General features: G+C 36.9%; 1 protein-coding gene and 1 long non-coding RNA gene across 2 annotated transcripts in view; both read right to left on the bottom strand.

The window, feature by feature from the left end:
• The window catches only part of PRKN (parkin RBR E3 ubiquitin protein ligase), a 665,258-nt gene that overhangs the window by 637,680 nt on the left and 9,345 nt on the right, over positions 1 to 18,233 (bottom strand). The window lies entirely within an intron of this gene.
• LOC306798538 lies at positions 10,757 to 17,578 on the bottom strand. The gene is made up of 2 exons (XR_013773388.1): positions 17,531 to 17,578; positions 10,757 to 11,081 (listed from the first exon to the last, which is right to left on the bottom strand). It is a non-coding gene; the product is annotated as an uncharacterized lncRNA (long non-coding RNA).

Raw genomic sequence — 18,233 nt, 5'->3', positions numbered from 1 at the left:
AACTGGAAAAACAACCAAAAACAATTGAAGCAATACACTGTTTTCACAAATAAATGTGAAATAAAAATGTTAAAAATAAATGTTCCAATGCTAATTGCTATCAGACATTCATAAGACATCACTTCTACTTTTATTAAACAAGCTAAGTAGGATCATTTTAATATTTTACTAAGCTTCATTTGTCTCTATTATAATTTCCCCTATTTAATTCATGAAATAGCTGTTACCTTTCTCTTCACAACTACATAAGTACTCTAAAACTACCTATATTACCCTCATTGTTAGGTAGTAAGCCAGTCATTGACACCCTTTTCAATATTACACACTTCTGCTTCGCAGAAAAAAAACAAACAGAAAACTAAGGATATCTATGCCCAAATTGCAGAAAAGGGATTTTAACTTTCTGGATTTGCTGCTGATTCTGAATGTTATAATAATTATACACTAACCTTGATTGACACATATAATATTGTCTAATTTCCCAAGGTTTCGGTATAGAGTTCCGAAGTACAAACTATGGGATGCTACATCCCTCTTCTTAATTGTTTGTACTCAACATTCATTTTCATGGGAGTAAACTGTTACATTAGTAAACACTGCTAGTTTGTGACATTGGAAGTTTCCATACTTCTACAAATTTCTCCCACTGAATTTCTTTTTTCCTTTTTGACATCATTTTTTCCTTAACTGCCCTGGTGCCACTTCTTCACATAGAACAATCAATACATTCTTTATCTATAGATGGGTTCAAAACATAGTTAGATAAGTACAAGTAAAAATTGCTACCAATGCCTAGTAAGTAAAAGTGCAGCTTCAAACTTTGGCTCAGAAAAACCCTAAACCACAGAGAAAGACTGAGGAATAATTTAACCCTGAACATCTCTCTTATTCATAAGTCTGTCCAAAATGATGTGCAGCTGCAGCCTATCCTGAAATAGGAAAACTTTATTGGAAAGGAACAAGGGAACCAGACCAATATCATAACTATAGTGGATTAAGAACTAAAAATGGGGACTAGAATGGGACATTGGGAAGAACACCCTCAATGTGTTCACTGACCCCTGAAAACTCTATCCAACTTAACTAGATACAGGACATTGGAGAATGTGGCTGATGTTATACTCAAAATATCTTCTCCTCTCATACCAGGACTCCAGACTATTCATATAAAACCCTTTCTGAAATTCTGAAAATTAGAGGACATGTCTCTAAATTGCTCTGAAAGGACTTAAAGTAGTTATCAATTTAGTAAATAAGCTTGATTAATTTATAAAACAACTACCATAACAGAAGAATAGCATGGCTTTTCATCAGTGCCATCATTTTCTCCATTTTTATCATATGAGTTACTTCTATTTGTAAATATAAAGGCCAAGTGAGCAACATATGCAACAATATGTTTGCAGTATATTGCAACATGCCAGAAGCATTAAAAAAGGGAAAAAAAAAGAAAATAGCTTTAAAAGCATTCATAGCACTTTTGAAAGGACAACTACAACAATGTTCAAATATCAGTTTGCCAAAAACTGCAGTGGCAGAATGAAACATAGTCAGCCCTATCTTCTTAGTGCATATTTTAGCCATGCTTGACGATCTGCCTTGAACTGCAAGGAATTAAGCAATCTACAAAGATCAGCAGCAGACTGTTGACTCCTAAGTCACTGCAAGAAATAATGCTTCAGTGGAAAGATTTCCCAAAGCTCTTTCGAAAGCTTTATCAATTCTCACAAGTAGCCCATAAAAGTTGTCTTCTACTACCCATACTGAAACCCATGACCTAAATTTTCAGGTCACTTTTATCAGAGAGCAGCAGTGAAACCAATTTCACTGACAGTGTTGTCAAAGATCTATAGACCAAGACAATTACTTAGAATAAAACTTCTATTTAAAGTCCTCATATAAAAACACTTTCAACCTTTTCTTTCAGTTTTAAGAAGTTATGATTAATTTTCAGTTACTTTATTTTCCTATGAAATTAAACTACTTCCAAGTACAAAAATGTGATCATGTAGTAATTTATATTAAAATCAGGAGTTAAAATAATCCATCAATATACAGTGAATACACTCCAAAAAAAGACACTGGTATTTACAATAACCTAATAAATTAGTATTTTGCAAATATAGTTCTAATCAGAGCTCTTAAAAATCTTTCCTCCACTGGATTTAAAGTCTTAAATCTATGCTACATTACTGTCTATACATTATACTGAGACTGTTAGGAATCACACCCCAGCACTAAATTAAGTGGTATACATTCTTGTTCTTAGTAAGTTAGAAAAAATAGGCAACTGTGCTATAAATTGAAGTAATTGATATCTGAAACAATCTGCATCTCTCAATTCAATGTCTGTTAGAGCTCTAGTGATGCAGTTCAGGTGTACAAAGGAGGTGAAATGAGCACTGGCAGAGACAACAACTGCTGGAACACAGAAGTAAATCCCCAGCAAAGTAGCAAGAGAATCTGAGGATCACAAGACAAAATATTAGAAAAAGGGGAAATACAGAGAATAGCATTACAGGATCATCAAATATGGTAGAAATTAGTAAGGAGAGAAAGAAAAATATCTGGCACTAGAAAATACTGCAAGGAAGAAGATGGAAAGAGATACTAGAAAATATTCAAGTATTAGAGGGCTCAGGAAGGAGAAAGTAAGCAAGCAAACCAAAAGAAAGCAAAAAAAAAGTACAAGTACAAAGGACTTAAAGATCAGAGAGCATGCAATGCCACAAAAAGTAAAAACCATTCTATCTACTGACATCTAAGGTCATGAAGAGCTTCAGTTACATAGCTTTAAACATATCTCTGCTTACTGTGAATACAGGTGGATGGCAATCCCAGTTCTTGTCTGCTGCAACAGAAATGTTTCTGTCCTACAGCACAATCAATAAAAATCAATTGCCTGATAATTGCCTTGCATCAAATTAAATTATGGAGGGCTACATAGCTCAGAGGGTTGGAAATGAGATGTGGAGCCTTTCACCTCTGGGTCACTACTACAAACACAAAGCAAGTCAATAATGACTAAGAATTGTTACTTTTGTTAGTAAAACACCTGATTTTAAGCTCTACTAAACCACACCTAAGCTACTTTATAACCTCAAAACTTTGTTTTGCCAATCCCTGAACAAAGCTGGATGAAGCTCCTGATACCTCTCATGTGACCTTTGTCCTGCCTGTGATTATAATCAACATAATTCCTTATCCCTTCAACAGATTACAATCCAAATCCAAAGAGTCTGGTTACTTTCAAAACCAGTTTGAAAAACTGAAGATTACAAGTTAGATCTAAAATATTTGTCAGGGCGCCAAAATCACATATAGCATTTCTTCTTTTAGCCAGGATCATACATACTCAAAAAAAGCTTTTTGATCCCTTTGATTCTTTGTTTCCCACCAAAAAAACCCAAAACTAAAAATGAAACCAAACTAAACTCCACCTCAGCAAAACCTCTCCCTCCCTGACCCCCTCTAAAGAAAAAAAAACGAACAACCCAACCACAACAAGACAATCCAAAGCACCTCTAATTTTTGCATCCCTCTCAAAGCAAAAGGATGATACAACTTTCTGAAAACTCTAACTGCTGTTATATAGAAGATAACTGGTTTTATTGTGAAAGTAAAGTCTGGACAGTATCTGTGGTACTGCTGACAGCTAAACCTGCAAAGAGAAGCAACCTTGAAACCACTTATCTGTTTGTGGCACTCTGACTTTCAGTAAAATGCAGTCTGTTTTCCAAAATTTACCTTTTTTTCCAATTATATACAGGAAAATATTACTATTATTTACTTACACATCTTAGACTCCAGATTGAACTCCATTTCAAATTTAAGCTTTAGCAGTCAAATACTTTTAGTCTCATCAGTTCTGTGATATTCATTAATATCTCTAGCATAATTAGCAGATTGATGTGGACAGCCACATGCAGATAAATTTGCTGCAGGAATTAGAAAACTATGACTGAATTTGCATGTTCAGGAGTTCTACAGAGAACATGAACTCTTTTTCCCTACAATCTTATTTTCACAATTTATTGTTCTAAGAATTAGGCAGCAATTAAATACCTTTACAAGGGTCACAGTAACTGGAGCAGGGGTGGGGGAGGAGGGTCCATTTGCCAAAAGAAAAAATATTAGGAAAAAATATTTTTTTATATTTCCTTTTTTCTTCCTATATCCTGGCAGTAAAGAATGCACACCACTTCCTCTGGACAGTCAGGCACTTCATAATTGTCTTGGTTTAATTTAGGTTTGCTAATTTTAATATTCTCAATGTCTCTTTGAGATAGGATGTAAGAGGGGAAAAAAAGGCAGGCTTAAAACTTAAAAGGGTGTCAAGAAGAAATTCATTAATAACACAGGGAAAATAAGAAATTCAGACTAAGATTTCCAGATTGCTCCCTCCGTGCCTCCACATTCCATATTTCTTAAGAACATACAGAGACACTTCAGTCATTCACTTAAATTAACATTTCAGTTCACTCTAGAGAAGTTCATTCTTAGTTTAGCCATAGGGTTTGTCTTGACTTTTACAATTTGCATCTGCCCAGGAAAATCTAACTCATAGAACTCCTCCCATCTTCACAGCCTTTCCAGAGCTATGTTATGGGTCATGTAAAAAAACCTCAAGGGTTATTACTTTTAAGGACAAGCTGTTCAGAGACAAAAGTTCTCTTAATATCTTTTTCCATCAATTGTCTCTGTTTATCTTTCCTCTCTCCAGAACAGAGACCCCCATTCCCTCAGGGCAAAGGATCTTTTTCTCAAACACTTCAACCCCCCCATTTATTTCTCCACATGGTCACCCTCAAGCCACAATTTCTTTCTAGGAAAAAGCTCTAAGCTGCAAAGAGGACGAAGAAGAGGGTTCTTCCGCTCTCACCCCAATGACTGTGCACACAAAGGGATCAGAGCCTACAATTTACACCAGCCTTGGCATTTAAAATAAGCCATACCTACCACCTCACACATCTGGTACTCTACAAAACATCCCAACTTCAGGTGTAGAATGGTCAGCTTCACTGTTCCAGCTTGGCATACATTTCTGCAAGCAGAGAACTGTACTTGCAAACAGTCTCTGTGGCTCTCAGTTTGTACTCTCTCTCTCAGCCTGGGTGAAAGGTTCCTGTCACACATGTTTTGAATTAAAACTGATGCTAAGTGAATTAGCTGTGTTCAGGCCACAACTAAGAAGCTAAATTATTGTAGGAACTTTGGAAGAGGCAAGATAACTTCAAAAATGCAACTAATTTATGATGTACCTACAGAATGTAGAATTTCCTATGGATAGTAAGGGGCTGTACATCTTGGAAAATACAATTACTGGCATCTTCCATTCTAAAGTCTATCATTGTTATAGACTAACAGCATTGTTTCTTTGTGGCAGAGATTCAACATACATAATCTTCAAATTAATGCAGGAAATAAATACTGCTTTATGAATCTTGATCTGAAAGCCTGAAAGAATGATGATACAAAATATTGGTCTAATTTCTCAATACACTTGAAAGCTTAAAACTTAACTTGTTTACTACACAGTTTTTCATCTAGCAGAGTCACTACTGAAATAACTTTTCAGCAATCTTTGAAACAATTTGTCATGATCTTTTAAACATACTTTTTATTGTCATAAACCAGTTTGATTTCAGCTTAATTTGTAGATAACATCTCATTCTGTGTTATTTTTCTAGCACAGCTCTTAAAAAACTGTTTCCATTCACAGGTACATTGAAAAGAACAAAACTTATGCATAAGAATATACTAACATAATTTGAAAATATTCACCTCATTCACATTCAGCTGACTCCACTAAAAGATTTATAACATGTCTAAACCAGAAATTGATGAATTTGTCAGCATCTGGGACATTTTGATCATAATCAATAATATAATTTTACTCCTCAAATGGGTTTTCAATTCAAGTACATTTTTTGAAGTATTTTACTTTTGCCATAAAAATGGTTTCTCCGCAGAATAACAGCATTAACTCATTTCATACCAGGTGCTGGGTTGTAAAGAACAATAACCTGCACAGGTAAACAATGATAATACAGTACCTAATGAAAGACATAAAATTAATTGTGCATATTACAAAGTAAAACATTACTTAGATTAGTAAGTCCAAGTGTAAAGATCAAGCCCTGTTACACAAGTTTAGAAGTTCATTACCCAACAATCAACAATCTAAGGACAGCAAGAGAACATCAGGAACATGAGAAATTCAAGCTGGGCTCGCTCCCACAAATTCACTTCTGAACTTTCTCTTAGCTCTCAAGAAAGCCCAGGACAAGACAAGCCAGTAGCTTCCACAGAAAGTTAGCTGTAAAAGATTTCTTGGATGGAAGAGTCTGCCAGGTGCAGCAGAAATGAAGACCATCACCAGTCTCTCATCAGATGATAACAAATGACACTATCAGGACGTTCTTTTATGTTATTTCTCTGCAAGCTGGTGCTTACTAGGCTAGGGACTTGCTGTAGGGAGCTAAAGTAGGGAATGTTTTAAAGGAAAACTTATTTTTAATGCTATACAGCAAGACCTTTTAGATCTAAGAAATAGAAACAAAATTTACTAGTGTGGAATAAGACAAATGAGCAAATATAAATGAAAACATGCCAAACCAGAGGAGTTTGTGGTCCATTGAACAAACACTCCTGTAGTAGAAATCAAATTAAATCAAGTGGTGTGATCTGATTATCTTCAAGGATTATTTGTCATGGGCAAACTACTGGTTCAGGTAGAAACAGACTGTTACCCTTCAACTAAGTGGCAGTTATTGATCTTTGCTGGCACAGCCTCATTGTTACATGGCTTCACTGTTATGGAGAGGCTGCTGGCTCAATGTCTGTCAGTCTGGGAAATACAAGTAGCCCATCCCTAGGAAAGATAAAGGGAGGTAATTTCAGGGTCTTTCATCTGAGCAATAGAGCTCTGAAAGAAGCCAGAGAGTGTATTTTCTTTGTCTGTGGCAATTAACTAAGTCTTGAACTTCACATATTTATGGATTGATGATATGCATATCTAGAAACAGGGAGGAAATTTCTACACTATTGTTAGCAATGGAAATACAACTTCACCCAGACCCATCATCCTGCACTGGGATAGAGCCCTCAGAGCAAGGAAAGGAGAGGGTGTGCTTAGGGGAGATTATAGGGAACTCTCTGAAACCCTTTGAGTTCTGCTGTCACTCCTGAGACCTTTCTTATTTGAATGGAAAAACTACTGCAGAGAATTTTAAAAGAAACGAAGCAGGGTTTTGTATCTTTAAGAAGAGACAAAAGCCTTGCACTCTTATTGAGGGAACTGCTTTACAAAAATCTTCAGGAAGTCTCTGAGAGGCAGTATCCTGGACAGAAATCAGATAGCTATTTCTCAGGCTCAACTATCCAGCTTGTTTTGAGGCAAATCTCAAGACAAATACACCAAGAGCTATAAATCAGAGAACTATACCAGATGCAAGCAAAAATGAAGCTGCAGAACCTAAGGAACAAGTACATGGCCCCAATTTTCTTTCCACTGCTTTTGTCAAAAAGTGTTTGCTAGTTTCACAGTTCTCCATATAATTTGAAAACTGAAAGTTACAATTGGTAGAGGTCTTGGAAATTTCACTCCATTAGGCTTTCGGGTGGGAGGAAGCAGTAGCTTAGAATCAATCAGCTTCTGTTTGTTTATACTTGGAAGCTGGTTCTGAAAAGCTTCTTCCCACAGGAAATTCCCCTTCCCACGGTAAACAGTGAAATAGGGATGAATGCAGGCATAAATTATTGCAGAACAGCAAACACAAACGTTGATCAGTTAAAGCAGAGAAACCTTGTTTTACGTTCTCTTAGTGGAACAGATTAATTCCCGGGATTCACCATTCTGACTTTACACATCCGCCTAGGCTCTTAGGCGCTGTGCATTTTCGTCCCAGCTGGGAGATCCAAGCGTACAAAGACGTGCGAGTGAGTTTGAGTCTCAGTGAGTGTGGCGGGGTAGTCAGGCTCCTCGGAGAGGAGTGACAGCAGATGCCTTCCAGGGCAGCTGCAAACCGCGGTCATCCCGGACTGCCACCCCGGGAGCAGCTCCCGGCTCAGGGAAGAGCTGACGGGCAGCAGCCATCGTGTCAGCTGCTCCCTTCAGATCTCTCCCAGCAGGTGTCACTGCGATGTAGCATTGCTATACAATCTTAAACTAACAAACATTCAAGTAGCGGATTGCTTTTCCCCGAACCGGCAAAGTACCTCTGCGGACTAATTATGTAAAACCTGAATAGTCCACAAAAATGAGCTTTGTTATGAGAGGGTGGGGGAAATTGTTAGCTGTGTATCATTTCCATAAATCTGATTTTCTTCTTATAAATTATTATACCTCTGAAAGAGAGGTCTTTAATAATGAAGTGGCTAATGCAACGCTCAGCATTCTCTTCTTAAAGTAATGTACACAGATGGCTGTATTCAAAACTGCATTCATCTATTTCAAATTGTTATAAAATGGCTGCTGAATTCTATTCTTTGGAGAGGTAAAATATATTTGTAATAAACAACAATTTTCTAGCAGCTGGTTCTGAAAATTAACAAAAAAACAGACCAACACAAAGGGGGGAAAAAGGATTTCCAAAGCAGTCTCCATGCAGACTCTGTCCTGCCACCCAGCAATTCTGCAGGCATTCAGACACCTCACTGTAATGCCTCAAAAATCAATAGCAATTTATTCTCTTTGGACCCCAAGCAACAAAAGTAAATAATACTGTCACCTGCGGTCTGCCTTCAGAACATGGTCACAAAACAGTCTTGCTACTCTACCACAACCCTCCAGGGCTCTTTACCTATGCTGGCTTTGCAGATTGTATTGGCTTTCACAAGAGAGAAACACACAAGACAGCAACAAAAAGGGGTCAAGTTCCTGTACTCTGACCACCTAGGCTGCTGAACTGAAATTAAGAAAAAGGTTTGACACCTGTCTTACTTCAGTTTCAACTACATTAATTTTATTAAAGGGGAAAAATAAAAGAAAAAAAATAAAAGAAACCCAAAACTGAAAAAGGAATATTAGAATGTTTTCTCACACAATGCAAGTAAACTTCTTCCTCTAGGATTTCAAAGACAGGTTGGAACTTCAAACACTAGCATCATTTAAAGGTACTTCCTAAATTAATTTCTTAAAAATTGAAGGCTTTGAAATCCACATTCCTTACAATGCTACTGAACATTTGTCAGAATATTCAAAGTGATCCAGAATACTGACAGATTGTTTTCAAAATCATCATAATTTATAACCAATATTAAGGAATCAATTCCCATTTCATTATAAGATAAGCAGTTTCTTTTAACTGCTCACATCATGAGGCGTAGCATCATCACAGGAACCTTATAAAACTTCAAGCACATGACATGAAGACATGCTCACTTAACTTCTAGTGACCCTGTGTGTGTATGTACAAAGGACTCTTGTCTTCCCAAGGAAGATTATTTAGGTATTATTCTATCTCAGCATATTAAATTGTCTTCATTGCTGCATGGTGTGTAAAGCCTATAGGGCATAGAAATTCTCACCATCAACCACCAATTCCATTTCTTCTTAAAAATACTAATTGTTGTGGGTTCATATATAATAAGTTCAGGATGCATCACTAGCTCATACAGGCATCACATTCTGATTTTTCTTCCATGGCTGTTTGCATCAATCAGCACAAAGACAGGGCATGGGCTGAATGCAAAGCAGGAAGTTGAGAAAAAAAGTGACCTTCTATTCCAGTTTTCAACATGGACAGTAATTCCATGAAGTAATTTCCCACTCTAAAATGATAAAATGCCAAAACTTAAAATCACAATACAAATACATGTATTTAATGAGTCTTGTAATAACTCATTACAAGCAGGGCCAGAATTGTCATTTCAATAGGGGAAAAAAATTACCAAAGAAAATGGAAAATTCCAAAAGATTTTAGGTTAATATCTTAGAAAGAAAAACCTGCATGGATTTTACATAGCCATATGAGAAAAAATGAGGAGATAGTGTTTATTTACCCAAGATATAATAACGTGTCTAATCAAAGGCATTCTGAGGCAGTGTTACAAGAAATTCTAGTAAAACATTAGACAATATAATAATTATTTTACAAATCAGGTGCAAAAATGAAGAAAACCCAATAGCCACTAATGTCAAAGAAAAGCAACAAAATAAACTCAATTTTCTATTGAGTCACAAACTGAATGAAAAGGAGAAAAGGCTACAAAGATTTAATTAATTCCTTCTACCATAAGCCACAGCTACAATGAATGGAAAGTCTACCATTGTAAGAAGCAAATTTAGGGTAGAGCAGACTGCCTCAAAAGTAGATTATTCAATTATTTCATTAAAAACTGTAGAACTTTTTAATGAATATTTAATAAGCTCATCAGTATTTCAAGTCAGATTGCTAGCATGGCTGGGCACTCATTCAGTCCTATGCAGGCTCTTACTAGCCCCTTACTGAAAAAAAGACCAACCCCTTGCAGGCTAAAGACACTTTAATTTTACAAGAGTTGAACAGCATATGACTCAAAGCAACAGTAAAAATCAAGAGTGCTTCTCTACTATTCCGTTTGGATTTGCCAAAGAGAGCATTTAATTTAATTTACTATTTACTCATTTTACACTCACAATTCTCTGCAGGTGTTTGTAAATCCAGTGCTAACTACACCAAGTAGTAGGAATAAAAAAATAAAAATTACTGAAACAGACTTAAAGAATTCCAGAAATTCTTCTGTGACTTTGAAGCATCTTCCAGAAAAGCTCTGACAAGTGATGCAGAATTCTATTGCATTTAAAGGAACAACTCCTAGCTTGTCTCAGAAGCTGAGTGGCCAGCCAGTCAAGGGAGGTGATTCTCCCCATCTACTCCACTCTGATGTGCTCCCTCCTGGAGTACTGCATCAGTTTCTGGCGTTTCCATCATTAGCAGAATGTGACCTGCTGGAGCAAGTCCAGAAGAGAACCATGATGATTAAGGGTCTGGAGCACCTCTCCCAGGAGGACAGGCTGAGAGAGCTGGCAATGTTCAGACTAGAAAAGAGAAGGCTCCAGGGAGACTTTACAGCACCCTCCATTACCTGAAGGGGACCTACAAGGAGATGGAGGGTCACTTTTTACAAAGGGTAGTGACAGGACAAGGGGGAATAGCTCTAAACTCAAAGAGGGCAGAGTTAGATTAGGCCTTAGGGAAAAATCCTTCACTATGCAAGCAGTGAGGCACTGGAACACATGGCTCAGTTCAAGGAGCTAAAACTCACCACAACTAGAACAAAAGATGTAAACACCTGAGGGAGACACCTGTGTGAACACCTCAGTTCAGCACTGAGAGACAAGTGAGAGCACTAGCATGTGAAAGGTACTTGAAGAGATGATTTAGCTGTTTTGTTTTGCCTACCCATTTGAACAAGTTAGATATACTGTGAAACCGCAAACAAATCAAACATGAATGCTCAGTCACCCTAATACATCAACTACTACACTGAAATTAAATTAGATATTTTGTTGACATAAAAAAAAAAGTAAGTTAACATGTACAAACAAATCTGGAGTTAAAAACTGGAGAAATACTTCAAAATTTTGCTAGTATCATGGTAAAAGCAATACATTAGACATTAGCTGTTATTAACTGTTAACTACAGGTCTGTCACTTCAGTGACTGCTAAAGTTATAGATACTGAAGTTATTGAAAAACAACTGGAAGACAAGACAGTCATTGGTCACAGCCAGCACAGCTTCATGAGAGGAGAGCAAAATCCTGCTTATCAGACCTTATTTTCTTTTGTAATCACACCTAGCTGATTAAGGAGAATCCAGTTGATATAAACTTTATTATCTCAGTAAAGCTTTTGATACTGTCTCTCACCTGATCCTTCTGGACAAAATGTGGATAAACACATCATGGGATGGGTGAGCAGCTGGCTCACAGGTCAGGCACAAAAGGTTACAGTGAATGAGGTGACATCAGGCTGGGGACCTGTCACTAGAGCAGCTCCACAGGGTCCAACCTCAGGCCTGTGTTTTTCAACATCTTCATAAATGGTTTGGACACAGGACTGGAAGGGATACAGAGCAAGTTCACAGAGGATACAAAACTGTGAGGAACTGTTGAGTCTCTTGATGACAGGGAGACCCTACAGAGAGACCTCAACAAACCAGAGAGCTGGGCAATCACCAACCATATGAAATTCAACAAGAAAAAGTGTCAGATTCTGTAACTGGGATGGGACAACCCTGGATGTATGGACAGGCTGGGGAATAAGATGCTGGAGAGCAGTGCCACAGAAAGGGCCCCAGGGATCCTGGCTGATGGCAAGTTGAACATGAGCCAGCAGTGCCCTGGCAGCCAGAAGGGCCAACCCTGTCCTGGGGGCATCAGGCACAGCATCACAGCCAGGCAAGAGAGGGGATTGTCCTGCTCTGCTCTGAGCTGGGGCAGCCTCACCTCCAGTGCTGGGGGCAGCTTTGGGTTTCACAAAGTAAAAAAGGCATTAAGTCCTAAGAGAGTGTCCAGAGCAACAGCAACAAGGATGGTGAAGGGCCTTGAGGGGAAGCCATATGATGAACAGCCAAGATGACAACATCTTGGTCTGTTGAGCCTGGACAAGACTGAGGGGAGCCCTCACTGCAGTTACAACTTCCTTGTGAGGGGAAGAGGAGGGGCAGGCACTGATCTGTGCTCTGTGCTGACCATGACAGGACCCAAGGGAATGGCATGAGTTGTATCAGGGGAGGTTTATGTTGGGTTTAAAAAAGGCTTCTTCATCCAGAGGGTGACTGGGCACTGGAACATCTCCCCAGGTATGTGATCACAGCACCACACCTGACAGAGCTCAAGTTACTTTTGGACAATGCACTTGGGCAAATGGTGTGACTCTTTAGGGATGGTGCTGTGCAGGGCCAGGAGTTGGACTTGAGCATCTCATTCAACTCAGCATGTTTTGCAAGATATAGATACACATGTGTACATGTATTTCTAGTAATTAGCTATCATCCTCTCTCCAAAATGATTGGAAAAGGTTAACTCGGGACCTTTGCTGACGTGTTCTCACTTCACTTGTATTCAGACAGACATTTCCGTCATGATAAAGCAGGTGAGCCCTAGCCTAAAACTTACAATCTTCTGTTTACAAGGAAGCAGATTTAACAAGAATACTTACTAAGTTTTCAATGGATTAAACTTCTCCCTCCTAAAGAAATCTCTACAAATTGCTTCAACTATTAAGACCACCCAAACAAACTAAGTATTAAAAAAAAAGCGAACCATTTTAATCATTACTTTGCTAATACTGCCAATAAGCTTCCTGCTAAAGTAGCCATTTTCCTTTAGGAGTAAACAGAAATTGCTAAGTAGATTGTATCTCTTAGATAACTAGTTTTGACTGCTTATCACTTTACACAAATAAATACTTGTGATCTAAACAATTTTTAGAAGACATTACTTTGCACATTAATTTAAAAGTGAACTTGACTGGATAGCATGTTTGCAGGCTTTCCCATCTCTTTTTTTTTAAGATATTGGTACATTAATTTGCCTCCAAATGTGAGCTTACCAGAACAGAGGTGCACAAGAGCAAACCACATAATTGGGAAACCTGAAAATACAGAATTATCAAGAGAAGGCAGCATTTTGTCACAAATGCGAGCACTCTAAGATGTGGGGTTTTTTTAATGCAATATATTCTAAAAGCTCTAGGTTTTTATAATCCTGGACTATGTCAACTAGCATAACTAGTAAGTTTGGGGAAACATTAGGTTGAAGGCTAATACTCCAAATCCAAGAGACCCACAGACTCACTGAGGTCCCCTCAGCAAGGTGCAACACACAGAGAAATCAAAATTCTCTGCCTGTACTTTTGACACTGTTGGTGTATGTCCTTCTGAACAGCACTTCAGACTTCATTATACACTTCCAACAGTTGAAAACTACTTTTCTCCTGAATTTTGACTCACTGCTTTAACTATTCCAGCAACAAGAGTTCACAGCCAGAATTCTTGCAGTAGGGGGAATTTATTTTTTTTATTTTCCAAGTTTAAGAAAACAAAATGTACTATCAAATCCAGGTACTTATGCCTCTCTTTGCATGGCACTAAAATGATGCTTACAGGACAGATGTAGCTTTGTGGCTTATGGCTGAGTATAAGCAGACTGCATATTGTAAGCAAGCTGTGTAAGACAGTTCATTATTGAGATTGCCTGTTGTTTCCTATTGAACGACCTTGATTCAATTCCTTTTCTCTTTATTGGGTTTTAAATATACAGAAATAAATGTTCTAATAAATATTAAAAGAAAATAAAACCAGTTTCAAGGAGTTATGGAATGATTAAGGAAACATTCCAGTACCAGTCTGAAATACTTAATAAGGAATATTTTCAGTGGCAGATTGAATGCAAACTAAATGAGACAGAAGATCTGCAGAAACAAACTAAAATTTATTCTAAGTCTACCTTGGAATTATAGAGAAAAAACCAAATATTATTATGTCCATGTTTTTAAAAATGGCTTTTTCTTCCCTTACTGGCAAACATACATATCTATTCAAAAGCATGTAACTGTTTAAGTGATCCAGACTTCCATCAAAATGGTTAGTGATGGACTCATTTACACTTAGAGATATTCTTACAACTTAACATTAAAAAGGAAATCTAACTAAAGATGCTTACCTACATAATACCTAAAGAAAAAGTGCCATTGGTTGTACCATGTTCTGCAGCTTATATTCACTTATATATTTTGCAGTGCACACTCAATTTAATTTTCCAGATTTACCCTCCATCAGTGTGTGAATATCCTTCAATCAATTCCAAATTAACAGATTCTGTTTCAAATAAGCAGGCTATATTTTACCAATATATTATGAAGGCTAACCCAGGATGATTTTATCTGCTGAAGTACACATTTCTTTGAACTCACTGTCTTGATTTCTCTAGGACTTTACTCTGAGGCTTTAACAGATTTGTTTCAGGAACAAGACAAAAGAAACCATCTAATTTGCTTTCCAGATTGTGAACATGACTGTTCAAAGCACACATATAATTATATTCTTTCCCTGCAACAACATGTTTTAGAAACTTTTTTTAGTGGAAACCTATGATTTAATATGAACAGTGCTTTTTTCTTAGCAAGTGAAATTAAAATTTGCCTTTAAACATTGCTATTTTACCAACTTATTTAAAACAACATTAACTGTAAAAGCAATGCCTAATTTTAATATGCCTTTCACTTTTAATATACTCTTACACCAAATGTTACCATAACTAAGAAGCTTCAGCATTTTTCACCTCCTTGAAAATCTGAAAGCAGTTTATATTTGTATATCTGTAGTATATAGTCATATTTCCAGCATTTCCCTTGACTAAAATCAATACAGTATGCAGGTACGTCAGCCTGTTAGTTGGATTCTAAAGAATACAGTTTTATAGTCCTAAATTATTCTTCAGTGTGTTGGCATTAAGAAACAAACACACTAAATCTTGAGGTTCTTCTCAAATCGATTGACTATGAAACACATGACACAAAAGAAATATGCCATCCTGAACCCAAAGGAAGCCATATAATGAAAAGAGCCATAACAAAATAAATACTTAGTCTTAAAACTGCAGCTATTGAAGAAAGAAACAAAATTCCCAATCCAAAGGATTCTCCAGCTGGACAATTCTATCTCTCCTGTCATCACGGACAAACTTTTAAGTTTAGACCCTTAACAAAGGCAGGGGTGTTGAGCTATTCCAGCCCATCTCTGTGTTCATCTTTGGCCAGAAGCTCCCTGCCTACTTAGAATCTAGGCAACAGAGATGAGTATAAAGCCAGCTTTACAACTACTGCGTTTCAGTGTGTTCTATTACCTGGAAACCAACTTGTAATATTCTAACTGATATCGTAACACTGAATTTCAAAAGAATCTAAACAGCTCAAACTTAAGTAACACAGTTTTCTGCTGTAACTAAAAAACAACTCAAACTAAGCCAAAGAGTAACTTGTGAAAAAAGCAAATACACATGTTAAGAACACAAAAGTTGACTTAGATATAATAGTTTGTGAACCTAAAAGTTCATGTGTATATGTACTGAAGTACAATGAAAAGCAAATCCTAAAAAGTGCCCAAAAGGGAGACATTAAGGTACCTCACTAACACAAGGCAACTTTTTTTCCCTGAAATGAGTGTTTTTCCAGTTAGAAGTACTGTTGATTTGTGTTATAAGTTTCAGCACATTTGTAAACTGAGGAGTAATGTGAAAAAATCCAACATAGCTTTTGAGATCTAGAAGCTGTAATATACTGTAAAAACGGAATAGAAAGCCCAACAATGCTAGATACATTATAACTTAACTAGTCACTCTGAAAGAAATGTACCTGTTTCTAACATAGGTATAAACCACAACATATCAAAATTCAAATAGCTTAAGAAGTGTAAGTTTTTGCTGCACTAAAAATCACAACATTTTTGTAAAAAAGGATAGCTTACAGTCAAAAGCCATTTTAAGTGACACTAACTAATGCACATAATGTGAAACATTCAGCATGAGAAAATGATACAGATTTTGTACAAACTTGCACTGCTAAGATGCCCAGTACAAAATCTGCTGCAGGCGAGGCAGCACACACTAACAAGTAGATTGTGCTGAATGCACAATCTGTTTAATTATACTTTTTGGTGACCAGCCAAATTAAAATTTGATATTAAAGATCATTATGCTTTTAAGTTAAGCAGTTAAGTTAAATCATTAAGATAAAATATTGAAAAATATGGAAGTATTGCCAAATATTAATAGAGGTATGAAAAAGCTAATTTTAAACAGTCATTTCAAAAGTAATATTCTAGAGAGAAAAATTCCTTACTAGGTCTTTAAAACACAAAAAAAATTTGTGCATTTAACCATTTCTACAACTGTTTATGCACTTTTTAGTTGGTTAATCTCTTCTTAAGACATTAGTGGTTTTTAAAAATAATTAAGGGCTAAACAGTGTTGCATAGAAAGATGCATTCCTTTTTCCCCTTTTAGTGTTAACAAGTAGGAATGTTTCTGATGCTTCTGTGTCAAGATCAGGTGAACTGAATGTTTTACAGCATACATTATTCCAAATCCTTAAGGGGCAATAAAACCACGTTAAACTCGGCTTGTTATTAACAATTCATGGCAACTTCCTTAGTTCATTACAGGGGCATCATTCTTATTGAAATAACTTAACAGGGAAAGCCAGATAAACAGTTGTCACACTTAAGACAGACAGGGCTGGTATCAGCACCAGCCCTTGAACTGGCATTCCCAATAGTCTTTATTCAGAAACCCTACATGTCTTCTTTTACAGACCCTCTTCTCACACAACTCTGACTTCTTCTCTTAGAGACCTCTCTCTCATAACTCTGACTCCTCCTCTTATTGGCAGCTTCACACTGCACTGTTTCTTTTTTTTATAGGCAGCTCCACATAGCTCTGACTCCTTTCATTCCACGTGACTGGCTAACCCCAAGCTCTCCCTTGCCAGTCCCTCACATAACACCTTATCAGTCCCTTCTTGAGTACCACATGTCCCTTACCTCCTTGCAGCACAGCCAGCAGCCTCTTCTCTCACTCCAACACACCCTCAAACTCTAAGTGTCTGTAACTACTGTCTCGCTAACCCACTCCTTTATATCCCCCAAATTGATTGGCCAGACACAGATGTTCCCACTCCTTGGTAATCAGTACAGCTGCAATTCATTGGGAAAAATTCCCTCTTGCACTATCCTAGCTCTCCACAAACAGTGTTACCATCAAAATGAGAACCCACCTACTATGAATCCAGGGACTCTAAAAGCTCTCAAGAATTATACATTTATAAAATTTTTTTTACAATTTTCAGGATATATCCAAAATTCTACATTTCCTTCCAAAAGTTGATATTAATTTCATAGAAAAGTAAAACCAACAAAATTGTATCTCTAATGAAATTTGATTTATCTACAGATTTGAAGTGTCACATTTCCACACGTTTAGCTATATGGTGTAAGAGCTATTTATGCTTGCATTACTCTGTAATAGACCCTTTTACAAGAATATTTTACTTCAATTATGGATTAAACTAAGTATATCCCATTAAACATATCTATGATGCAAAAATGTTACAATTTGGAATTCAAATGCTTTTAACTATAGTTAAAAATACCTACTAATAAAGCAGTTACTGACACCAATTATGATCCATAAAGACCACAAGACTTCATTCTTCATGGTCACATAACAGAGAGTTCTTACAGAATT

This window comes from Erithacus rubecula (genome assembly GCF_903797595.1).
Source record: "Erithacus rubecula genome assembly, chromosome: 2".
In the NCBI taxonomy this organism is placed as follows: Eukaryota; Metazoa; Chordata; class Aves; order Passeriformes; family Muscicapidae; genus Erithacus; species Erithacus rubecula.
Note: the sequence above shows the minus strand (reverse complement) of the source record. Positions and strands in the feature narration are given on the sequence as shown.